General features: G+C 51.4%; 1 protein-coding gene and 1 long non-coding RNA gene across 3 annotated transcripts in view; both read right to left on the reverse strand.

Moving 5' to 3' along the window:
• The window catches only part of FAT2 (FAT atypical cadherin 2), a 117,518-nt gene extending 98,838 nt beyond the window's left edge, over nt 1-18,680 (reverse strand). Inside the window, exon 1 of the mRNA XM_051844385.2 lies at nt 17,316-18,680. The gene's annotated coding sequence lies outside the window, so the exon portion shown is untranslated. The remainder of the gene's footprint in view (nt 1-17,315) is intronic.
• A 35-nt stretch (nt 18,681-18,715) lies between these two features.
• Nucleotides 18,716-25,342, reverse strand: LOC138850194 (uncharacterized). Of its 2 annotated transcripts, none has more exons than XR_011389832.1 (3): nt 25,233-25,342; nt 24,017-24,070; nt 18,716-19,364 (listed from the first exon to the last, which is right to left on the reverse strand). It is a non-coding gene; the product is annotated as an uncharacterized lncRNA (long non-coding RNA). The 2 variants fall into 2 exon arrangements; XR_011389831.1 differs by lacking the exon at nt 25,233-25,342 and adding an exon at nt 24,422-24,775.
• Between the last annotated feature and the right edge of the window lie 20 nt (nt 25,343-25,362).

A 25,362-nucleotide genomic window follows, 5' to 3' on the forward strand; every position in this document is an offset into this window, starting at 1 on the left:
CTGGTGCTGGCCCCGAGGCAGAACCTTAGAGGGCACCTGGAGTGAGTGTCCATTGAGATGGCATCAAATGGCAGCCAGATGCCTCCTGAGAGGACAACTGGGAGCTGTCAGAAACAGGGATGCAGAGGCAGGCAGGTGCGAATGCAGGGGCCCTCTCCAGGAAGCTTGGAACAGAGACGTTAACAACAAGACTCTGAGTTGGATGGATCTGGGTCTGAATCCAGAGTGTTCTTTTCACAGCTATTTGACATTGACAAGCACACTTGCTCCCTGGAGCCTCAGTGTCTTAGCTGCAAATCACTGACACCTGTCTTCTGACTCTTCAATACTGATGCTCTCCGCGTTTCCACTCAGGGCACCTAGCCGCACAGGACAGTGGGCTTGGGCCCATGGGGGTTGGGAGGTGAGCCTGAAACCTCAAGCACAACACTCCCTTGAAATACTCATGGGTCATACAGCCAGCCACTCTAGGCTGGAGTGCAGTTCCGAGGGGAAAGGACTCCTGCCTTAAACAGTCACAGAGATGTTGTTCGTCAAGTCCAAGAACAGAGCATGACCCTGAGGTCCATCAACAGTAGCAGAGAGAGGTCGAGCAGTGCCTGCAGGACCACAAAGAGTAGGAAACTGCTACAGTAATAAGGAGGATGCATCTCAGGCAGATGCTGTGAAAAGCAAGTCAGAACCCAAGCAGTGTAAGCCACGTGCTTCCATGAACGTTTACCCACACAGAAAACCGAATGGGGTGGCAGCCGACAGAATGGTGGTCACCCTGGGAGATGGAGGTACTTCAGATGGAAGAGGGCATGGAGGAGAACGTATGTCAAAGTCACTGAAGGCACAGTATGCATGTGTGTCAAAGTCACTGACGGCACGGATGTGCGTGTATGTCAAGATCACTGAGGACACGGATGTGCATGTGTGTCAAATCACTGAGGACACAGATGTGCATGCATGTCAAGTTACTGAAGACACGGATATGCATGTATGTCTAAATTACTGAAGGAACAATGTGCATGTGTGTCTAAATCATTGCTCTGTACTTTTAAGAGAAATGAGCTTTATTGGATGTAATACCACAGTTTTTAAATAAGGAGAAATATGTAACTGTTGCAGTCTATCTAAATACCTTGTGCTTACTAATAAATAGCTTCCTGTAAAACGTTTAAGTGAAGGGACCCTCCTGGAAATTGGACCTTGTAAATTCAGTGGGTCTCGTCCCCACATTCCTCTCTACAAACTTTGCAGACCCTCGCAGCACACTGCCTCGTTGAGAAGCTTCCCACTAGTTGCAGTCTGAATCACCTCCACGAATATGCAGAGCCACAAGCCAGCGGTCCGCAAGCCAGGATCAACTCACCTCATTTTCTATTTGACCCACTTCCTGTTTCCTTAGTTAATTTTTTTTCATTCATTGCCAACATTTCATATTTTGGGAGTTTTCACATAAAAATCTGAGCATCCCGTGAACTCTGCAAAGAGCTGGCTCCAGGACTGCCGATTTTAGATGGGACTAATTCGTGACCGGCCTGCCTCACCTGCTCCTCTGACCTGCCCAGCCTTTGTGGGCAGCAGTGCAGCCCCACGGGTTCCTTTCTCATTCGAACCTTTTCTGCTCCCCCTCCAAATCCCCGCCTGGCCTCTCTGCCCTTCCCCCCTCCAGAAAGCCTCCCAGACTAGCTCCCCTCACTGTCCTCTCTTACCTGAGCGCAGGCCAAATGAGGCTCTCCACCAGAGTTTATACAGAACTGCAAACTAAAAATGAGTTTTACATTTTTAAAAGGAAAAAAACCCACAAACAAGTATGGTACTTGTGATACATGAAAATGGTATGACACTCAGATCCCAGCAGCTATAAATAACCCTTTATTGCACACGATATGCATAGATTGTCTGTGGCGGCTTTTGGGCTCCAATGACACAGACAAAAAGCTGCAGGGGAGACAATTAAGTCTATACTATCTACTACCTGGCTCTTTACAAAACAGGTGTTCAGACCTCTGCTCTCACCCCTCACCCCCATCCCACCGGATCCTGCTGTGCTCCTATAACCTTTAAACTCTTAATGCTCCAAAAATGCAACGGTCTACCTGCCTATTTGCTCCTTGCACCACTGCCCCCATGGTGTTACCGTATGTGGCACAGCAGTTTCTGCCTTAGAGACTGGGAGTAGGGGTAGGAGTGACAGGAAGACCTGAAGCTGGTTCCTCACCTCTGGAACAGGTGAGGTTGCCCAAGCTGAAACACCAGAGGAGGCAAACGCTTGCATCCCTGCCTCCTCTTCTCATTGGCCTGCTGACAGGAGCCCCAGAGCCTCAACTGATTGGGTTGCAAGAGAGCCTTCCACTCACTCATTCATTCATTCATTCACTCACCCATCCGAAACCGTTAGCCCCTGCTGTGTACCCAGCACTGTGCTAGGCTAAGCTGGAGTTTTTTTTTGTTGTTGTTTTTTTTTTTTTTTTTTTTTTTTTTTTGACAGGCAGAGTGGACAGTGAGAGAGAGAGACAGAGAGAAAGAGAGAGAAAGGTCTTCCTTTTTGCCGTTGGTTCACCCTCCAATGGCCGCCGCGGCCGGTGCGCTGCGGCCGGCGCACCGCGCTGATCCGATGGCAGGAGCCAGGAGCCAGGTGCTTTTCCTGGTCTCCCATGGGGTGCAGGGCCCAAGCACCTGGGCCATCCTCCACTGCACTCCCTGGCCACAGCAGAGGGCTGGCCTGGAAGAGGGGCAACCGGGACAGAATCCGGCGCCCCGACCGGGACTAGAACCCGGTGTGCCGGCGCCGCTAGGCGGAGGATTAGCCTAGTGAGCCGCGGCGCCGGCCCTTGTTTTGTTTTTTTTGTCGCACCCTACCAGACCCCCAGCACTGCCCTGGGGGCAGGACAGGCACACTTCCTACCTGCGGGAGCTTCCACAGGAGAGGAGACAGAAAGTAAACACATCAGCACATGTCACTCATGTGACAGTATAGCTGGTACTCTGGAGAGGGTAAAGGGAGGAGAGGGCTGGAGGGAAGTAGGGGCCTCAGTGCTACACTTTGAATGTGCCCCCCACCATCAAGTGTTGGAAACTTCATCACCAGAGCCGTATGTGAATGGTGTATGAGAAGGGGGAGCCTTATGGGGGTGACTGGGGCATGAGGGTTCTGACCTCATGAATAGATTAATCCATTCCTATAGTAATAGAATGCTGAGTATCGGGGAATGTCTTTGTTATAAAAGCAAGCCCTCAGAGCGCTGTTGTGGCGTAACGGGTAAAGCCACCGCCTGCAGTGCTAACATCCCATATGGGTGCTAGTTTGAGTCCTGCTGCTCCACTTCCAATCCAGCTCTCTGCTGTGGCCTGGGAAAGCAGTAGAAGATGGCCCAAGTCCTTGGGCCCCTGCACCACATGGGAGACCCAGAAGAAGCTCCTGGCTCCTGGCTTCAGATCAGCGCAGCTCAGGCCGTTGCGGCTAGTTGGGGAGTGAACCATCGAATGGAAGACCTCTCACTCTCTCTGCCTCTGCCTCTCTGTAACTCTGACTTTCAAGCAAACAAAATCTTTAAAAAAAATTTTTCAAATAAAAAAAAGCAAGCCCCTGGCAAGCAGGCTGTGTCTCGCACGTTGCGCTGCTGCCCAAAGGCCAGATGCCCAGCAGATGCTGGTGACGTGCTCGTGGGTGTCCCAGCCTTTACGACCATGAGCCAGATAAACGTCCACTCTGTGTCAACTACCAACAGAAAACAGACCGAATCAGGGAAGGCTGCTCTGAGCAGGGGATCTTGTGAGAGGAGACATCCCACACAGAAGGAAGAGCTTTGTATTGTGCTGCTCCCAAGACCCGGCCCCTTACTTTACTGCGAACAAGGAGAATCACAAACCGGCAGACAGCTTGACATTATTGATCACTGTGGTTCTGTCCTGGCTTTCGCTTGCTTCATGTCCATCTACTGGTCTAAGGGAAGGCCAATCAGAGGAGGCAGGAGCCACTGGGTGAGTCCTGGTCCCACCTTAGCCCCATTGCCTGGGAGAGGGGCATGGAGGGAATTCTGGTGAAGGTGTGGAAAGTAAGAGGGTTTATCTGTTAAGTACACGACTGACAATAATGAGGCTACAAAATGCCAGTTGGTTATCAAAAAAAAAAAAAAAAAAAAACAAAAAAACAAAGGCTCCACCTAACCCTATAATTGTCCCACTTAATTCATTAACGGATTATCCCTGAGGTTTGGGGAGGGGAGCGAGCACAATGGGAGTTCTGGCCGCAGAACAGTCTCCTCCGAGGCAGCTGGGAGAGCTGGGCACACCAACTGTGGCAGAGACCACGGCATTGGGAGTCAAGGAGCAAGGGTTCTAGTCCTGCCATGCCCTGAGTGACCATGTGACCTTCCTGGACTGAAGGGCACTCAGTCTGCTCAATGGGTTACGAACAGTGGCTTCAAACAGTGCTTCAAGGCGCCCTGGAGTCATAGCCACTGTCTTAGGGGCAAGGGCAGCTGTAGGTAGGCAGAGCAGCTAGGATTGAGGCCCTGACTCCTTTCGACCAGAGAGGCCCTATCTATATGGGTTCCTCACCAGGAGGTAACATGTACGGTGATAATGAAAACAGACACAGCCCTCACCCTGTGCAGTTGGGTGGATTACAAATGATAAGGTATACAAAGAGCTGAGTGCAATGCATCTATATGGAACTTACTCTACAGGGAGGAGAAAAACAAGCTCTGGGAAGTTACATAATTTGTCCACAGAGTAGGTCTGGTGCAGTGGGTTAAGCCATTGCTTAGGAGCCAATATCCCATATCAGAGCATTGATTTGAGTCTAGGCTGCTCCGTTTCTAATCCAGCTCCCTGCTAATGCACCTGGAAAAGCAGTGGAAGATGGCCCAAGTACTTGGGTCCCTCAACCCATGTGGGAGACCCAGACTGACTTCTGGGCTCTTGGCTTTAGCCTGGCCCAGCCCCAGTCATTGTGGCCAGCAATGGTGGACAGATCTCAATCTTGACCTCTCTCTCTCTCTGCCTTTCAAAATAAGTAAGTAAATATTTAAAACGAAAGAATTTGTCTAGAGTCAGAGCTTTGGGGCAAATGCTTGCGGTCAGGCTTTGAGTCTTCACTTGTAGCCGTTCTTTGACTCCTCACAGAGATGTTCTGTAAGGAGTGGGCAGTTGCAGAGGGCTCTGCACCAACCAACGCTGTGGCCTGGAGGAGACTGTGCACGGGAGAAACTTACGGCAAAGACTCAGTCACTATTAGCTCTGCTTGTGATTATGAGAATACGTTTTTCACAGGAAAAATGTTTCTGCTCAAAGGTGCCGGAGAAGAACTGCAGTAGACAAGCCCTAAGAATCCCGGCCCTGGCAGTCCCCTCCTCAAAGGCAGGGACGGTGCTGGGGATGGGGGTGCTCCCTGCTACCCTGGCACGATGCTGGCCAGGAAAGTTTCCATGGGGTGGGAATTGTGGCTCCGTGGGTTGAGCCGCCACTTAGGAATCTGCATCCCATATCAGAGTGCTGGTTTGAGTCCCAGCTACTCTGCTTCTGATCCAACTTCCTACTGCTGCATCCTGGGAGAATGGGTGTTCCTGGCTTTGGTCTGGCCCAGCCCTGGCTATTATAGTTATTTGGGGATTGAACCAGAGGATGGACTCTCTCTCACACCTTTAGAGTAGATGAAAATTTATTAAAGATTTATTTATTAATTTTGAAAAGATTATAGATTGAGGCCAGCGCTGTGGCACAGTGGGTTAATGCCCTGGCCTAAAGTGCCGGCATCCCATATGGGTGCCAGTTTGAGACCCGGCTGCTCTACTTCCGATCCAGCTCTCTGCTATGGCCTGGGAAAGCAGTAGAAGATGGCCCAAGTCCTTGGGCCCCTGCACCACATGGGAGACCCAGAAGAAGCTCCTGGCTCCTGGCTTCGGGGCAACTCCAGCCATTGTGGCCAACTGGGGAGTGAAGCATTGGATGGAAGACCTCTCTCTCTCTCTCTCTCTCTCTGCCTCTCCTCTCTCTGTGTAACTCTTTCAAATAAATAAATAAATCTTTAAAAAAAAAAAGATTATAGATTACATGGCCACAATGGTTCGGGCTTGACCAGGCTGAAGCCAGGAGTCAGGAGCTTCTTCTGGGTCTCCCACATGGGTAACAGGGGCCCAAACACTTGGACCATATGATGATGCTTTTCCCAGGCCATTAGCTGGAAGCTGGATCAGAAGTGGAACAGCCAGGACTTGAATTTGCACCCTTAAGGGGTGCCAGTGTCGCAGGCGGCGGGTTTTACCTGCTATGCTACACACCGGCCCTGAAAATAAATATTTTTTTTAACAAAAGAAGCTTTTGCTAGTTTTTGGGAAATGAAACATGGAAGAAAAGCTAGGGAGATTTTAGGGGCCATTTTATCCTATTGAGGAGGCTGTCTTTGAATGAGAGATGAAGACCTATCTAATAACAAAGATGGCTGGTGGTTAGGGGCACTTTCTATGTTCCAGTACCTCTTGCTTCATCCTTGCAGCGTCCCCAAGGAGGTCAGCACCACTTTTAGTTGAGAAAAATGAGGTTTAGGGTGGTCAACTAACTTGCCCAAGGCCCCATAGCTAGAAAAGAGCCCTATGGGGCCTCCCTGAAGACCTCAGGACACCAGAGCCCTCCCTCTGACCCAGTAAGCCACCTGCTGTTTTACATAGGTTTAGCAGCTTTGTTCAGATATGTAAGTCAATAGCTTTTACTTTACTTTCGAAATCAGGCAACCACCTCCAGCATCTCATTTTAGAAAATCTTCATCACCCCCAAAAGAAATCTCACGCCCATCAACAACCTTACCTCTGTCCTTCAACTCCACCCTGCCAAGTACAAATCTGCTTTCTTTCTATATAGCTTTGCCAATTCTGGCCATTTCATGTAAGAAGAATCCTACTGGATCCATTCTTTCCTTATTCATTGGAAAGGCAGAGCAACAGAGAGAGAGAGAGACAGAGAGAGAGAGAAATCTTCCATTCACTGGTTCATACCCCAAATGTCCACAGTAGCAGGGGTTGGGCCAGGTCAACGTCAGAAGCCAGAAACTCCATCCAGGTCTCCCACATAGCTGGCAAGAACCCAAGTACTTGACCCATCATCTGTAATGTCCCAGGCACATTAGCAGGAAGCTGAATCGGAAGGGAGAAGCCAGGGCTGGCTCTGTGTCATAGAAGGTGTAGTGCCGGCATCCCATATGGGTGCCAGTTCAAGTCTCGGCTACTCCACTTCTAATCCAGCTCTCTGCAATGGTCTGGGTAAGCAGTAGAAGATGACCCAAGTGCTTAGGCCCCTAAACCCGTGTGGGAGACTCGAAAGAAGCTCCTGGCTTCATATTATCTCAGCTAATACAAAGTGAACCAGCAGATAGAAGACCTTTCTCTCATTCTCTCCCTCTCACTATCTGTAACTCAACCTCTCAAATAAATACTTTTTAAAAAGAAGTGGAGAAGCCAAGACTTGAACCAGTGCTTTGATGTGCAAAGCTAGTGTCCCAAGAGGCAGCTTCACTTGCTGAGCGAGCCATGATGCCCCTTCCTATATCAGTTATTTGGTGACTGGCTTCCTTTGCTGAGCTTAATCTTTCTGGGATTCATCCACATAGTGGTGTGTATCAGCACTTCATTTCCTTTTGTGGGTAAGTAAAATTCCATTAGGGGGGGTAAAACCCATTTGGTCATCCATGCATCGGCTGATAGATGTTTGGATCTTCCTTGCCTTTTAGCTATTATGAAAAATGCTGCTACCTTCTGTGCATGAGTTTATTTTTCTTTGTGTGTGTGTATGGACATACATTTTAATTTTTCTTGAGTGGTTACGTGGTAGTAGAATGGCTGGGGCATATCAAAACTCTATCTAACACGCTGAGGAAGTGCCAACCTGTTTCCCAGGATAGCCACACCATTTTACATTCTCGATTACCTGTCTTTTTTTATTACAGCCATCCTGGTAGGAGTGAGGTGGTATCTCATTGTGGTTTCGACTTACGTTTCCCTAATGACTAAAGATGTTCAGCATCTTTTCATGTGCTTGTTAGTCATTTGTCTATTTTCTTTGGAGAAGTAACTATTCCAATCCTTTGCCCATTTTTTAATTGGATTGTTTATGTTGCTGAGCTGAATGAGTTCCTTATGTATTCCAAATACAAGTCCCTTATCAGATACACAATTTGCAAGTATTTTTTTTTAAAGAATTTATTTATTTGAGAGGCAGAGTTACAGATAGAGAGAGGCAGAGACAGAGGGAAAGGTTTTCCATCTGCTGGTTCACTCCGTAAATGCCTGCGATGGCCCATGCAAAGCCAGGAGTGTGGAGCTTCTTCCTGTCTTCCACGTGGGTGCAAAGGCCCAAGGACTTGGGCCATCTTCTACGCTATCCCAGGCCACAGCAGAGAGCTGGATTGGAAGAGGAGCAATTGGGACTGGCACCAGTGCCCATATGGGATGCCAGCACCACAGGTGAAGGCTTAGCTCACTATGCCACAGAACCGGCTCCAGTAAGTATTTTCTTCCATTTTGTAAATTGTCCTTTTACTTACTTAATGGTATCAAATGAAAAACAAAAGTTTTTAATTTTGATGATGTCCAATTTGTCCATTTTTTTCTATTATTTCTTATGTTCAAGATGATATCTAATAAATGACTGCCTGTCAATATTGCAAAGATTCAGTTCTATATTTTCTTTTAAGAGTTTTTTTAACTCTTTAAATTAGATCTATGGCCCATTTTGAGCTAATTTTTGTGTAAGGTGTGATACAGCAGTCCACATTCATTCTTTTGCATATGTATAACCAACTTTCCCCCAGCACTTATTTAAGACTGTTCTCTCCCTCAATGAATTATCTCAGCATTCTTGTCAAAAGTCATTTAACTGGGGCCAGCACTGTGGCACAGTGGGGTAAAGCTGCTGCCCACAGCACCAGCATCCCATATGGGCACCAGTTCGAGTCCCAGCTGCTTCACTTCCCATTCCACTCCCTGCTAATGCACCTGGGAAGGCAGTGGACCCTGCACCCATATGGGAGACCAGGATGAACCTCCTGGCTCCTGACTTCAGTGTGGCACAGCCCTGCCATTGCGGCCACTTGGGGAGTGAACCAGCAGATGGAAGATCGATCTCTCTCTCTCTCTCTCTCTCTCTCTCTATCTTTCTCTTTCTCTTTCTCTCCCTCCCTCTCTCCCTCCCTCCTTCTCCTTTTCTCTAACTCTGCCATTCAAATAAATAAAACAAACATTTAAAAGGAAGTCATTTAACCATAAATGTGAGGGTTTATTTCTGGGATTTCTATTTAATTGCTCTATGTGCCTATTTTTATGTTAGTACCACACTATTTTGACTAGTGTAGTTTTGTAGTAACTTTTGAAATAGGAAAGGATGGATCCTCTAACTTTGTTCTTTTTAAAAAATTAGCTTACCAGATTCAGCAAAAAAAAAAAAAAAATTCACTTTTAAAGGTGTCCCTTTTCTTATAAAATAAGATGATGGGAGATGGTAACTTAGCCTTTTAAAAGGAAAAATGACCTTGGTTGGCAAATAAATAAATAAATAAATAAACTCTGTTTTGAGCCTTCAAAATTGTAGGCAATTTTACCAATCTGTGAAAGCCAAAAGTGACTTAGAAAGTTATACAGAATTGACCAGATTTTAAGGTGGGGCAGAAAGTGTACACAGATGAGGAAGAGGGGGTAGAAGGCAGAGATGGGAGCAGTGAGCTGCCCACCTGGGCCCTTGCTGTGATAGACACACCCTGGAACATCTTACAGAGCATGGGGGGTACAACAGGGAAGACTTCTTTCTCTTTAGAAAAAAAAAACAAGAGAATTCTGGGAAAGAATCCCCCCTCCCAGCCATGGGAGCATGAGCTCAGCCTCACAACACACCAGAGGGTGACCTGGGGTCCCCCTAATATCCTTACCCAAACTAAGCACTCTCCTGCAGCACCTTGTTTAAAGCTCACATCTCAATCACTGTTCAGCTGTGCAGCACAGCACTGACTGAAACAGCAGGTGAGCTGCCACATTAAAAAAGTAAAAAGAGCCGGCGCCGTGGCTAAATAGGCTAATCCTCCACCTTGCGGTGCCGGCACACCAGGTTCTAGTCCTGGTCAGGGCGCCAGATTCTGTCCCGGTTGCCCCTCTTCCAGGCCAGCTCTTTGCTGTGGCCAGGGAGTGCAGTGGAGGATGGCCCAAGTGCTTGGGCCCTGCACCCCATGGGAGACCAGGAGAAGTACCTGGCTCCTGCCATTGGATCAGCGCGGTGCGCTGGCCACAGCATGCCGGCCACAGCGGCCATTGGAGGGTGAACCAACGGCAAAAGGAAGACCTTTCTCTCTGTCTCTCTCTCTCACTGTCCACTCTGCCTGTCAAAAAAAAAAAAAAAAAAAAAAAAACTAAAAAGAAACGAGGGGTTCGTTAAATAGGAACACATCGCTATTAACTCAATAGATCCTCAGTGCTATCATTTCTACATGTAACCAGTATTTTAAACACTTCCTCGTCAGCTAGTTTTCGTTCACTTTCCTTAGCACATCTTTAAAATCCACTGTATTTTTATATCCTTCTGGCACACTTTAACTCACGGGCTAAAGGCTCACTGATAACGCTTGACCTGTATGTAGATTTCATAAAGTTAGCAGTTGAAAAAGCAGCTTCACCCTTCCAAGTTGTTTCAAGCATACTTAAAAGTGAGGCAGTGGGGCTGGTATTGGGGTCACTTGAGACACCAGCATCCCATTCCAATACAGCTCCCTGCTAATGGCCTGGGAAAAGCAGTAGAAGATGGTCCAAGTGCTTGGGCTCCTACCACTCAATGTGGGAGACCGAGATAAAGCTTCTGGCTTCAATGTGGCTCAGTCCTAGCCATCGCAGCCACCTGGGGAGTGAACCAGCAGATGGAAGACCTCTCTCTCTCTCTCTCTCTCCTTCTTGCTCCCTGTAACACGGACTTCCAAATAAAATGATAAATCTTTTTTTAAAAAAGGTGAATCAAGTATCAGTTTTTAAATTTTAATACTGAAATCCATTAAAATTAAGTGGAACTTAAAATTCAGTTCCTCAGTCACACTAGCCAGATTTCAAATGCTCAAAACCACAGGTGGTCAGGGGCTGTCATGCTGAACATGCAGGCCAACACTTCTGTTACACCGTATCACCAGGGCAGCGATGAGGTAACTGAATCCCTCCCACTGTGTGGGCCGACAGTGCGGGTCCAGTAAACATGTATTTAATAATGCCTATGTGGAAGAGTCGAGCAAACAGAGCTAATGAACAAATAACTAGTGATTATCATCCTAATTAGAAAGATGGAGTAGCTGGGATTCAGAAAATCAAAATAACTAGGCCAAATGCCTATAGCCAGTGAGTGGCAAGGAGGGAATTCAAAGCCAGATCTGACTCATTCCAAAATCTATTGGCTGCCAGAAACTATGTGGGTACAGGAAGGAGACTGAAGCCGGGCCAAGGAGCCAAATAGCATCAAGGTGTCCAGGATGCACTGTCAGGCCTCGGCAGCCCCCTTGTGCCCACCAGCCTCCCTGACCTGTGATGCCAGACCCCCACCCCTGGCCCCTGTGGATGCTCCAGGAGTCCCAGGGAGAGGGAGTGAGGAGGGGCCAGGTGACTCCATGGACACAGTGACAGCTGGACAGCCCTGGGCACAGGAAACAGACACCAGGGGCACAGACAGAGCCCTCACTTGTCTTGAAATCTGCAAGACTGACCTCATCTCTGGTCACAAGTCCTGGGCCTGGCCCCAAACTGGAGCACAAAGTCAAGGGGAAACTTGAACCTGAGTCACAAGACTTGAGTGATGGATAAGGGAGCGCTTACCTCCTCTAAGACATGAATTTGTGGGTTAGGAACTGAGCCCCAGGAAAGGCAAGGTCGCACGCAAGGCTGCCCAGTGCGGCTCTCCAGAAGGACAGGTCACACTTCAGTTTTCTTATTGCCGATGATGCCACCGCTTCCTTTCCCTAAACAATGCCAGCTCTCCCAGTCCTTCTGCCACCCCATCATGCCGGGCCATAACGTTTTTGGGCAAAGACACCATGAAGCCAGGAATTTCAGCTGGTTTCCTTTGGAGCTTTGCTGACAATTCTGCCTAAAACACATTTCCTCCCTTGCTCATTTTTATTCCCAATCTCTTCTGTCTCTCCAGATTTGGCTAAATAATTCCCACCATGCAGAGCCAGGCTCAAACACCACTGCTATGGTTTGCACATGGTTTGTCCCCTTCAAAACTCGTAGCCGGTTAAGCCACTGCCTGTGGCACCAGCATCCCACATGGGCACTGTTTCAAGTCCCTGCTTCTCCACTTGCAATCCAGCTCCCTGCTAAGGCTCCTGGGAAAGCAGAAAAGGATGACCCAAGTTCTTGGGCCCCTGCACCCATGTGAGAGACTGGGATGAAGTTTCTGCCTCCTGGCTTCAGATCCGCCCACCTCCTGCCATGGTGGCCATGTGGGGAGTGAACCAACAGATGGAAGATCTCTCTATCTCTCTCGCCTTCTGTGTGTATGTGTGTTTGTGTGTGTGTGTGCACGTGCGCCCGTGCGACTCCCTCTCACTCTAACTCTGCCTTTCAAATAAACAAATCAATCTTTAAAAAAAAGAAATCTGATGCTGTGAGGCAGTGGACTTAAGCAGGATGAAATGCTTCTTTGTCAGTGAAAATGAGGCTCTTATCAGATCAGAATTGCCCCCAGAGGAACCTGCAAACCAACCTCATTCCATTTCTTCCTTTGGATTTACCTCTCCTCCATTTTCCACACTTGGCAGCCTGAAACCCCCTTCTCTGTCCATCATTTCTTCACCACGATTTGCTCTCTGTTGAAGATGGTAAGTAAGCTGGCGTTCTGGGTAACTGCTTCGTGCTGCTGTTCACTGTGGTTCTCCCGTACCCTGTGTGCTGTACATGTTAATAAACAGAAGCAGCAGCACTAATGCTGCTCTGAGGGCCTGGGTCGGTGTTTGCAGGCCTGCTGGGTTCCTGCCCCTGCATTAGTCACCGTGAGTCGGTTACTCTGAAACAAGGCAGCTCCTCGTGTTTGTCTCTGCCACGCACGCCCACTTGCCCTTTCCACGCTATGACGCAGCACGAGCCACCAGCAGAAAGAAGGCAGACAGAAACTGACACCACACTCTGCACTTCCCAGTCCCCAGAACTGTGAGCTCAGTCAACCTCTTCCTGTGATAAATTAACCAGCCTCGGGTACTCTAGCGGAGCAACAGAAAATGGACAAAGCAGCCACTGTTTCCTGAAACTGTCCCCAACCCCACTGAACCTGTGCATCTCCTCCTGCTCTTCACCCTCTTTAAAAATGTATTAATTAAGGGGGGGGGGCATGCTGACTTCTGCTAGTTCATTCCCCAAATGCCCACCATAGTCCAGATCCAGTTGGGGTCAAAGTTAGGACCCAGGAACACTTGAGCCATTCATCGCTTCTCAGGGTGTGCAGTAGCAAGGAAGCTGGAATGGGGAGCGGGAACCGGGTATTGAACCCAGGCACTCTGCTGCGGATGCCCACCTCTGCTCTTCCCCTGTTCCACTAGGTCCTTCATGGTGGCTGTCAGATGGCGGAGAAACTGAAGCAGCTTCAGGGAACTGTGATGCCCACGGTTGAGAAGAAGTTGTGGAAATTAAGATTAGAAAGAAAGCTGGGGGCAGAAGGGAGACGGACCAGACCGTAAGCAGCTGCAAGTGAGGAAGCAGGGGCCCCGGTCTATTCATGCCTCTAACGAGGACATTTCTCCCAGAGCCTCGCAGGATCCCATTCTCTCAAGGAGATGGAAAACAACATCATTGAAGACGTGATCCCTGGCCTACCAGAGTCACAGACTCATTCATTCATTTTAAAATGCTAATCAGTTTTACTTTCTGCCAGGCGCTGTGTGGCTGCTGAGAGTAAAAGCAGGCTGATAAAGGAGAATGTGTGTGTGCACATGTGTGCGTGTGCATACGTGTGGTCCCATGCTGGTGAGAAGAGTGACAGTGAGTGACTCACGAGCAGTCTCACAAGTGCAGTGCGCTTCATGCCAGGAGTGTGCAGAGCACCATGGCAACAGCAGGGAATCCAGCTGGATCTGGGGCCCCCAGGATGACTGACAGCTCACTGCCCCTCAAGGCTGGGCTGGAGTGGACCAGATTTCTAAATGATGGGAAAGCCAAAGTGCAGAGATTTGGGGAGCACATCGGGAGGGCACTAGCATCAGTGGAGTTGAAAGGAAGGCCTGTAGGAGGCAGTGGCACCCAACGCTCGCCCACCAAGGCATGGACTCCTAGACGGGACTGGGACAGGGTGCGATGAGGACATGCCACAGAGCATCTGAGCTCCTGGAGGAGGTGATGTCTTGAACCATGAGTGGCAATTGGCCAGTGAGATATAGAAGACAGGAAGAGTCCCTGGCAGAGGGACCAGCACGTGCAGAGGCCCTGTGGTGGAAGAGAACGTGGTTCCCTGGGAACTACTTCCCTGGCCTGTCAGTTACGGATTGATTCATTCACTTAAAAATGCCAATTGACAATTTTACATTCTGCCAGGCACTGTGTGGACAGAGTAAAACAGGCTTATAATGCAGAATTTGTGTGTGTATGTGTGGGGCATGTATGTGTGTGAGCATATGTGTGTGTGCACTCTGTGTGTGTGTGCATGCACGTGTGTGTGTGTGTCTTCTTCCCCAAGACTTTTTTTTTTCACAGGCAAAGTGGACAGTGAGAAAGAGAGACAGAGAGAAAGGTCTTCCTTTGCCGTTGGTTCACCCTCCAATGGCCGCTGCGGCCGGCACACCGCGCTGATCCAATGGCAGGAGCCAGGTACTTATCCTGGTCTCCCATGGGGTGCAGGGCCCAAGCACTTGGGCCATCCTCCACTGCACTCCCTGGCCACAGCAGAGAGCTGGCCTGGAAGAGGGGCAACCGGGACAGAATCCGGCGCCCCAACCGGGACTAGAACCCGGTGTGCCGGCGCCGCAAGGCAGAGGATTAGCCTAGTGAGCCACAGCCCCGGCCCCACTTTTGATGAGGATTCCCAGACCCAATTATCTCAGGTCAGAGGGCCAGTTCAAGACAGAATGTTTGCTGGGTTCTGCCAGGGGGGCTTTGTAAAGTTTCACTCCAGACCTAATCCTGAGTCGAGAGTGTCTGAAGAAACTTGAAAAATCACCAAGTAGGCCAGTGCTGTGGTGTATCAAGTTAAGCCTCCACCTGTGATGCCAGCATCCCATGTGGGCACCAGTTTGTGTCCTGGCTGCTCCACTTCCCATCCAGCTCCCTGCTTATGTGCACTGGGAAGGCAGTGGAAGATGGCTCAAGTCCTTGGGCCCCTGCACCTGCATGGAAGACCCAAAAGAAGCTCCTGGCTCCTGGCTTTGGATCAGCCCAGCTCTGGCCGTTGCAGCCACTTGGGGAGTGAACCAGCAGATGAAAGACCTTTCTCTATCTTTCCCTCTGTCTGTAGCTCCACCTCTCAAATAAATAAATAAAATCTTTAGGAAAAAAAAAAAGCAATTACCAAGTTTAGTGTCATCTCCTTTTCTGAACTAGGATTGAGACTCAGCAAAAGCAAAGGATTTAACCGAGGCCACAGGCTGTTGTGCTAACGAACCACGCACTAGGTCCCACACTGTGCTCAGCACTTCAGCCCGGACGTGAGAAACAACTACCAGTCTCACATGGCAGATGAACATTCTGGGGTTCACCAAGGTGATCCTGTCTGAGGTCACCCAGCTGGAAATCCCCCGTTTTGAAATGCAGAGAGCTGACCCCAGAGCACAGATCTCTCCAGCAGGGCTGGGCCAGGACCCAGGCTCCCCGACGCACAGCCTCATGTTCCCACCCCGGAGCAGAAGTCCAGCCTGGCAATCAGCTCTTTGCAGGCCTCCACGCCCTGCCCCAAGGCTGGCTGGCTCCGTGCAGGTCTGGCCCTAGGAGGGCAGGCCATGAAGCAAGAGTGCAAGGGGAGGCCTCTCGGCTCTTCCAGCACCTTCTTGCCACACGGAAGGTGGCTGTCCCCATGCACTTGCACGCCTCACCCCAGATGACCAAGCTCCACCCGTGCGTTGCCCTAACACCTTCCCAGCAAACACCTTGGCTTCCTCCCAGGCCGGCTGTGGACAAAGACCTCTGGCAGAGGCCCAGCAAGCTAGCTGTGTGAGCTTCAAGCTGGTCTGGAAGTAGGGCTGACAGCGTGGAGTGAGCTGGCTCCTTTGCACTGTCCCACCAGGACAAGGCAGAGCTCAGGAGCTCCCGGTTAGAGGAGCCCTGACTGCAGTGGTCCAAAGGCTACTGCTAAACCCAGGAGCCGGCTTTCTGGTGGGGCTGACTACTCCCCACTCCACAGGCCCCTGGCCAGCCACACAGCCCACACCCAGGCCTCCTCAGGGACCCTTACCTGGTGGCCACCTCCCCCATATGCCACCAAAGAAAGCCGCCCATCCCCACCTTGAGTCATGTCCCAACTCGTCTGGACCTTAGGCCTCTAGGCCGGGGCAGGATGAGTCAGCACAGGACTCAAGGCATTGGGCCCTGGGACGCTGCTCTGGGCCGGGAGGAGGAAGCTCTGTATCCCCAGGGAGAGAGTGAATCAGGCGGGAGTGGCTCGGCTCCCAGATCCCGGCCTCTACTCAGCAAACAGCGGGGGCTGCCGGGGAGGGAGCCAGCACCCCTGGCCAAGGGTCAGCCAGCCACCATGTGGGACAGGCTGCTTCTGTTTTTTTCAGCTCCCTTGGAGGCCAAGGGTGGCAGAAGAGCTTCAGCCAGACTCCCAGCTGCAGGACATGAGTCCCAACCAATCTTTGCAAACATTAGGGGTGGTTGTTTTTGCTGGGTGTCCCCCCTCCACCCTGGTCAGAAGTCTAGAAATGCAAGCTCGGAGCTCAGCCAGAGCTCTGTGATCCTGGGTAAGTCCCTTCCCTCTCTGAGCCTCAGTTTCCCTATCTGTTAAAAAGAGCAGGGTGGGGGCCCACATCGTGGCACAGGGAGCGAAGCTGCCGCCTGCAACACCAGCATCCCGTGGAAGAGCACTTGGTGGACACGCAGCTGCTGTTTCCATTCCAGCTCCCTGCTAATGCACCTGGGAGGGCCGCAAGTGCCAGAGCCCCTGCACCAATGGGGGAGACCCAGCGCAATCTCCTGCTTCCTGGCTTTGGACATGCCCAGCTCCAGCCATTCTGACCATTTGGGGAATCAATCAACCAGTGGGTGGAAGATCCCCCCACCTACTGTCCCTCTGCCTTTCAAATAAATAAATAAATCTTTAAAAAAAAAATTAACAAGAGCAGGGTGAACTTCTGGATACTGCAGGGTCACCCAGGCTCTGCACAGTGCTTTTACCTTCAGCTTCCGTGTTCAGAAGAGATCAGCTCCTGGTCACCGGCCCCTCCCTTCCTTGTGTCTCCAGCTCCCAGCTCAGGCAGCGGGCGAGCAGCGGTCCCAGTCAGGTCTTGCTGGCTGTTGCCAAGGTCTCTGCCATGAGCGCCCATTGGTGACCTCCAGGCACTGTAATTAAGATCACCTCTTCAAGGCTGGCTGACATTTATAGGCCTGGGAAAACGGTGATGACAAGCCTGGTGCCCTGAGCCCTTGGCCTGCTGGGCCTCTGGGGGAGGGAGCTGGGTGGGGAGGGCTGGGGGAAAGGTGCAGGTGATTATCAAGTTCAGCCTGTCAGGGGCGAGCTCGCCTCATTGCCTTCTCAGCAAGAGGCCGGGTAGGAGTTCACCTGTACCCAACGAGGACTCAATGCCACCACAGCCCAGGGGCAGGAATGGTGGAGGTGACCTCCTACACAGTGCTTTCCTGGGCTGTCCCATGATCTGAGCATGTCCCCGAAAGTCCGCATGCTGGAATCAACTGTCTATTTCAGAGTAGCTGCTAGGGAGGATTTTCAGTGTTCCCAACACAAGACATGATACGTTTCGGATGAGGGCTTTGGCCATGACCCCAATCTGATCAGCACGCATCGTACCCGTGGTTTGGAATATCACCCTGTGTCCAAGTAAATATCTGTAAGGCTCTTACAGCTCGGGTGTTGGAAACTTCATCACAGGTGTGCGAGTTCTGGCAGCTGGAGGCAGGGCCTGTGGAAGGTCAGTGGGTTTAGATGAGGTCAAGGGCAAAGCTCTTGTAATAGCCTCAGAAACTTCAGAAAGAGGAGAGAGGCCCGAGCCGGCAAGTGGGCTCTGCCTCGCCACACGACGCCCTCTGCCATGCCACCCCGCCAACGCTGAGCCAGCGCCAGCGCCAAGCTTCTGTCCTCCCGGACTCGGAACCAGGAGCCAAAGCCGTTCCTTTTCTTTATGAATGACCCAGCCTTGGGTATCTTGTCCCAGCCACAGCAGACAGACCCGGCTGTTGGAAAGATTGGCGTCTTCCTTCTTGGATTTTGTCTCCCGCCACGGACAGCCATCGACATGTTCAGAGGCCCCTTTCTCCGTCTCATTTCCAGCGGTGACTCGGTCAGACCCCACCTGTCTGCCCCGTGTACAAAATGAGTGTCAGCTCTGGGCAGGGTGCAGAGTGCGCGGTAGTTACTCAGGGGCCTTTCTGTCTTACCAGCTGTGTGAGCCTGCGCACCCTCTTGCTCCCGTATGGGTGCTGGTTCGAGTCCCAGCTGCTCCTCTTCCGACCCAGCTCTCTGCTATGGCCTGGGAAAGCAGTGGAAGTGCTTGGGCCCCTGCACCCATGTGGAAGACCCAGAAGAAGCTTCTGGCTTCGCATTGGCTCAACTCTGACAGTTGTGGCCATTTGGGGAACAGTGGAAGACACTCTCTCTGTCTCACCTTCTGTCGGTAGCTCTAACTCTCAAATAAATAAAGTAAATAAAATGTTTTTTAAAAGATTATCATTACTAAAATATGAGGATATATGCAACTGAAGCACTTAGTATGCTGGCTGGCAACAGTAGATGCTCCATGCATGTTACTTGTTTAAGTATTCATTACAGTACTTGTCTTGAGTTTTGGATCAGTTAGATTTCGAGATAGGTACTTGACTTCTGCATTAGTAAAATGACTCATTTCCAAAGAATGCTTTGAGCTGCATATAATAGAAATCCAAGCAAGCATGGCTTAAACAAATAGATGTGGGTTTTTGAAAAGGTATTACAAGAAATACATAGGCAGACAACTGCTGGCATTTGTTCAGTGGCTCAGTGGTGTCAAGACAGGTGTCATGCAATTCTTTTGGCATCTACCTCACGATCACAGTATGGCTACTGCAGCTCCAGACATCACATTCACTTTCAGGGCAGGAAGAGGGAGCTAGGGTGATGCTGGCTGTATCTACTTTCCAAGAAGCCATTTCTACTTCCTTTCCAAGAATATTCGCCTTTATAGTTCACAGTTTAGAGCTGGGTCATATGGCCGCCACCTTCAGCAAGGGTTCCTAAAAAACAAGATTTGTTTTGCAATCTGGTTGTAATTCACAGAAACCCAACTCAGACTGGTTTAGATAAAAATACTAAAAGACCACTTTTAGGTCTCACGTAGGGCCAGAGACCACCCTCCAGTATCTTTGCATTGGCTTAGTCATCAGTTGAGTTCTCCTCACTGGGGCTCCCCGGGTCCCTGGGAGCTCTGAGCTCACATTCTCTGCTCACACTGTCCAGCAGAAGAGACAAAGCACCATTTCTCCTGGTCACGACAGGCAGAAGTCAGGATGGGCCCTGACTGATGGTGATGGGGTTGTAGGCTCACCCCAGCCCCTCACAGCACCCACAGGGAATTCAGGGCTCCAGCTGCCCATCTAATCTCATTCATCTGCTGGCAGCGCTGGGAAAGGGACCCCCTTCACACGGGCATTTCACAGCCAGGAAGCTCAGGTTCAGAGAAGTCAACCAGCTTGCCTGGGCCCACACAGTCAAGGACCAGAGACATTGGAGCTGGATTCTCAGTGAGAGCAGACCTGCCTCATTCAGTCTGAGGGGCCAGGGGCAGGGCTTGGGGTGCCTGGGGTCCCCTGATGAACGCAGGGACAGGGTAAGGAAGGTAGCCCCAAAGAGCACCAGCAGGAGCCCTTCCCGCCCACCATGCCCCCTCTGCTCCTCAGGGCCCCCGATACATCTTGAGAAGTTCAAGGAAAATGCATTATTACGAGAAAACTGCATGGATTTCCTATTCTTTTGCACCAAAATGAACTCTCTGAGTACCTTTGTATTATCTATTTAGGAAGCCTCAGCTCAAAGGACGGGCCTCAACCTCCGGAGAAAGGGCTCGGGAAACCTGCAGGGGAGCCTGTGCGGCACTGACTGGGGGAACCCAGGAAGCACCGCCTCCCGGGGCCTCAGTTTCCTGCCTGCCCAAGGTGGCCGCCCGGACTCCGGACTCCGTGATCTCTGCAGGCACTTGTGGTTCCACCTGGGCTGGGGTTCGGAGATGTCTCCACCCCTTGCGGTGGCTTCGGATTTCTTGCCTGGGGGCGGGAGAGAGCTAGGGCAAGTTGCTACAGCTCTGTTCTCTGCCACTGGCACAGAGGCATGGCTGCCGGCCCAGCACTGAGGCTTGCCTAACCCCAGCAAGCTGAGCAAATCCCTGAGAACAAAACGGGCAGAGGAACTGCAGAGGGAGGGGAGGGGACTAGCACTGCTTCCTCCTTTGTTCTGGGGAGGCTTTAACCCCCTGTGCGCCTCCCCAGCAGCAGTGGGGTAGGCGGGGTCTCAGCATGTGGGGCTGGCAAGCCTAGCCTGGGTCTGCCTGGGCTCCTAGAGAGGCCACCTGGCATTGGGGGGCCTCACGGGGAGGTGGGGGGGGGCAGCCACAGCTGGAGATGCCCCCTCAGTCCTGTGTGAACCTAATGATGTCAGATCTGGAAAGGCTCCCCACCCCCACCCCCCACCCCCGGCTTGTGTCCTTTCGCCAGGCAGGGAGCCGAGGCCCAGAGAAGGGGAGGAACCTGCCCAAGATCACACAGCTTTGACTCACAGCAAGAAGCGTGGGCCAGCACAGGGCCACAGAAACCCAGGCCCTTGTCGAAGACCGCTCCCTTGACTCTGCAGTGCCTTTCGCAGCTCTTAAATCGCAGTTTCCATCCCCAAATGAGAAGTAGACTGTCAAGGCCTGTCCATGAATTCCTTACTTGAACCTGCAGTGACTAATGCGCGCGGGAGTATGGGATCAAACCCACCATGGCTATTAAAAATTTAATGCCAAGCCCCAGTGCCCCGGGGTTATGCTTTCTTACGAGCCCTGGAACAGGGTGAAGCCTGTACAGTCAGCCAGGCAAGGCCAAGGATGCCCGGGGTTTCTGGGCAGCTCCCTTCTCCTCTGGGGAGTCCTGGGGGCACCTTCTGAACAGGAATGTCATTCCTGTACCAGCCCCAGTCATAGGTAAGGTGAGGAGTCCCCCAGCACGGAGAGAGCTGGCCTCAGGCAGACACAGCCAGACACCATCCCAAATGCCCCTGCCCCGCGCATTGTCCACATCTGTTGTCATCTGTTCCCTGCGCACCCACATCCTGCTGTCCACACTGCCCCCTGTGTGCAAGGCTTCCTCCACTCCAGGAAGGAGACACCCTCATTCCTTTCTCTGAGCCCCTGCAGTCACTGCTCCTTCCTGGAATGTGTGTTCCCAGCTTCTGATCATTCAGGTCTCAGCTCCACTGTCACCTCCTCCAACAGACCCTTGGCATCACATTCCCTTATTTTCATCTCCATGGCACTTAACAGTGCTGGAAACCCTCTCAGTTGGATGTTTAGTGCCTATCAACTCCCTCCCACTCTGCCCTGTGGGGGCGGTGTCTCTGTCTCGTTTCTTTACCACTGTCTACCTAGCACTCAGAACTCGGTGCCCAGTCTTTATGGTCTCATTAAATGACTAGCGCAGTACTCAGACATGAAATGTGGCATCTAATCGCCCATTAGTCAGATAGGTAAGTGGAGATCTCCAGAGGGACTGGAACTGGCCCAAAGTCAAGCAATCCCTTCACTCATTCATAGGAACTCTCACAGGCAGGATAAGGAGGTAGCGGAGCAAAGACATGGCAGGAAGAGCTGGTGCCAAGAGCCTGGGGCAGGACCTTGACAGAAAGGCACAGAGGTGGCAGGTGGTACCAGGACAAGCCAAGGAGGTGAGGGGTGTGAGGCGAGGCGGCCAGGCTGTGCCTGTGCAGGTTGGGTTTGCACCCCCCAACAAGAGTGTGAATTCCTCTGCCAACTTGTGTAGGGTGCTCCGAGAGTGCAGAATCTGAGAGCCAGCTGGGCACACACTAGAATCCTAGCGTGAAGATCCTGAGGTGGAGCAATTGGCCCGGCGTGTGCAGGCCAGGACCTCAGAGGTGCTAGGGGCAGCCACAGCCGCCCGTCTGTGCCCCTGCCATGCGAGAACAGTGCCCAGAGCCCACCCCAGGGGGGTGCATGCGAAGGACTTGCTGTGCAGTTCCAGACGCTGCTGCCGGCTGACCACGTGCCAATTGCTGCCCAGTTAGTTACTCATGCCACAGGCTTTGGCCCAATTAAGTGAGCAAAGAGGGTGGTTAAAGAGGAGTAAACAATCCCAATGCCCGTAATTACACTGAGGCTTTGCTCTAACACATCCAAGCCGGGAGGAGACTGTGGAGCAGGAGGACGGAGTTGCCCGTTCTTTGTTCTAGATGGTTCACCTCACTGCAGTCGCCTTCTCCCAGCCTGCCTTATTGCACTCACACAGCTGCCTGTGGATTTTCATGTTTTTGTTTGTTTGTTTGTTGTTTTTTTTTTTTTTTTTTTGTGAAGGGGTTATAAGCACCAGATTCTAAACTCCAAGATTCCAGCAGAAAAAAAGCAAAGCCTTGGCTCTCACAGAGCTGACATTTTAAAGTTGAACAATGAACAGACACAGAGATCGTGACAGAACACACGCCAGGTAGCATGTGCTGTAAGGAACACTGAGACGGGGAAGGGGAACAGAGCGCTGCTGGGGTAGGATGTGCAGTCGTCCCGTGTGTCCACAGAGCACCTGTCTGACAGGTGACCTCTGGAGAGAGCCCTTTCTAAGGCAAGGCTGGGAGCCAGCCCCATGCAGATACCGGGCAGAAGGGCATGCTAGGCAAAGGGAGTGGCAGGTACAAAGGCCCTGGGGTGGACACTGGCAGGAGAAGGCCAGTGTGGCTGGATCACGGCACACGCTATTTCAGGATTATTGGAGCTGCATAGCTACAGGGAAGGTGGAGGCAGGTCCCAGGCTGGGAGAAGGCCTTAGGAGAGAGATAAGTGCTTTCTGTTTTTCAAGGAATTTGAGCTTATTTGATCTGCACAACAATGTTAGGAAGGTTAGATTTCTTTTTTGCATCTGACAGCTGAGGACCGGAACCTCTAACACTTCAGCCAGGATCACCCAGGAATATCCTGATTCCGGAGCAAAAGTCTGTGGTCTGCACCACCCTTTCAGGTTGGCCCACTCGCTGGTTTTGACACTGTGCCATCTTAGCTTCCAAAACAACATCAGCTTCCAGGCAAGCCGCTGGATGGGTTACAAAGTTCAGAGCAGAGCCAAGCAGAGTTGCCAAGAGTAGTACAGAACAGTCTAGGGTGCAGAGAATTAACACTGCCCCCTGAAGACTGCAATAATTTAACCAGTAGAGCACAAAAGCACGGCTCCTGTCTTTTGAAGAAATTTGTATAGGAACACAGAAAATGAGAACCAGGTCCATGTCAGATTTCTGGAATGACTTCGTTCTTCAATGCATGCACTTTCTGCACGGAGCCTCCTGCAGAGTTCCAGAGAACAACGTAAAGTGAGCATGACAGACTCTACCGTGCCATCCAGAGGGCCAGATTCCCCTCCAACGAACACCGAGAGCAGAGTGTGCAAAAGCTGTCACAGAATGTTCTCCAGATCCGCCACTGGTGTGGCTCTGCGCTTCCTGGATTCCTGATGGTATTCTAACTGGCACTGTGATTATTCCGTTCCTAGCTGTCCCCACATCAAGTGAAAGTACCTGGCTGTCACTTAATTTGGAGGGCATCTTTGCAGACATTTTGTATAAAATATAGGCTGTGTAGGAAGCAAAATTTATCGAGTAGGGCTCAAGTGGAGTGGATCTCAAATTGTGAGGCACTCACCTTAGGTGCTGGAGGGTGACGGATGAAGAGACACCTGCCAGGGCTCTCAGGAAGCTGGAGACGGAGAAACACAAAGAGGGACTTAAAATGGCAGGTACAGGATCAGACTGATTCACAGGCGACCATCTCTACTGGGGTTGGTTCTCACAAGGCCACCCTGCATGGCACAGTCCAGGGACCTGTGCTATGACAGCGGTAATGACCCTGGCAAGCAACGTGCCAGGACCACGCCTGGAACCAGTCTCTCTTGGCGCGGTTTCACCCCTGCTACAAAGATGGCCGAGCACTTCCGTTTCAGCTTTGGCAACAGCTCCTAAGCTCTTTGGTCTCAGGGCCCATTTACATTCTTGCCTTATGAGAAATTAAAAGAGGGAAGACGGTTAAAATATTTATGTGGTAATTTACTTTAAAATTAACATGATGTCCATGTTATGTCACGTAAAGTCTTCTCATGAAGATTTTCAAAGTCAAAAACAACCTGAAGCGTGGGGCGTGGCTCCCCATTTTGCTGCCAACAGGTGCCTGGACTCTCCTGGCTGCCTGCTGTGATGCACCCTGGAAAACTCCACTCAGCCAGCACTAGAGAGGGCAGGAGGGCCAAGGGCACAAGCTCCTGGGATCGCCATGACAACTCTCCTGTCTCCATGGGGCATGCGCAAGGACCAGGGCACCCCCCCCCACCCCAGACTCCCCAGACCACTCCAGGAGAGCCCCGGTCTGCAGATTTGGGGAAGTCAAACCCAGGGGCGCTCCGGAAGGGTCTCTGAGCCTCTTGGATTGCCTGTAATGGAACGACAGTAATAACTGCCCTCATCAGGCTCTTATGACAATAAACTGACTTCACAGCGGTCAAGTTCTTGAAGTCCTGAGCAGTTCACTCACTACTGGCGGCCCCTGGGAGCCTCTCAAGAGGCAGAGCCCTGGCCTCATTGCTCCGCCCTGTTGCGTGTGCCTGAATTAGGCAGGCGAGGAAGCTTTCCCCAGAGAGCGAGGGCACATCACACAGCGCTCTCAGGCAGACGGCTTTCCAGCTCCTCCCTGGACCAGGGACGTCGCTCTTCTCGGCCCTAATAAGCTAAGCAGCTCAGAGAGGCCACGGGATTCACACAAGCCACCGGGCCTCCGGGCCACCGGGCCAGTCCCGGCTCGAGCTGCTGCCGTGCCCAGGAACGGCCCTTCCCCCACACTCCTCGACGCCACAGTCGTCAGAACGCACCTGGAACTGACTGGCGGGAGCCGGGAACCCGCAGGCTCCATTCCGCCCTGCTGGGAACCATACCCGCTGCGCAGCCTTCTGGCCGACCCATGCCCACAGAGGAAGGTTACAGTGCCTGCGCCCGCCCACT

This window comes from Oryctolagus cuniculus, chromosome 6 (genome assembly GCF_964237555.1).
Source record: "Oryctolagus cuniculus chromosome 6, mOryCun1.1, whole genome shotgun sequence".
Lineage (NCBI taxonomy): Eukaryota > Metazoa > Chordata > Mammalia > Lagomorpha > Leporidae > Oryctolagus > Oryctolagus cuniculus.